Source organism: Erithacus rubecula (genome assembly GCF_903797595.1).
Source record: "Erithacus rubecula genome assembly, chromosome: 10".
NCBI lineage: Eukaryota > Metazoa > Chordata > Aves > Passeriformes > Muscicapidae > Erithacus > Erithacus rubecula.
The window spans coordinates 10,640,102-10,640,684 of record NC_136662.1 but is presented as its reverse complement, the minus strand read 5'-3'; positions in this window follow the sequence as shown (position 1 = coordinate 10,640,684).

The window sequence follows — 583 nt, the reverse complement described above, 5'->3', positions numbered from 1 at the left end:
GCCGGGGCAGCCCCCCCGGCGGCCGGGGAGGGGGCGCGGGGCCGCGGGGAGGGGCGCCCGCCCCGCCCGGGCCCGCCCCGCCCGCCGCCGCCCGGGGAATGCGCCGGGGGTCCGGCCGGGGCGGGGAGCGCCGCGGAGCGGGGGGACGTCAGCGGGAAGGAATCCGCGGGCACCGGGGGCCGCCGCCGCGGAATGCGCCGCCGCCGCGGATTGCTGCGGCCCGCGGTGGGCCCGGGGAAGGGGAGGGGGATCTCGGCGCTGCCCGGCTGCCCACGGGGGCCTCCCGCCCCTCAGCACGGCCGCACGCGGTGGGAAGCCCCCGCCCGGCCGGGACCGGCACGGAGCGCAGGGCAGCGGGAGGGCGGCGGTGGCTCCGCGCTCGGGGCGATGCTGCCCTCGGGCCGGAGAGGGACCGGCCGCGGGCAGGGCTGGATGCTGCGGAAACCCTCGGCCGCTCTTGCAAACCGCTCTCTTGCGCTGCGCCCTGGCCTGAGCTACTGGTGAAATTCCTTTAAAACGTTACAGAGTATCACGAAACTTGGAACAACCCTGGGAGACGGAGCAAGAGGGAGGAAAGACGTGC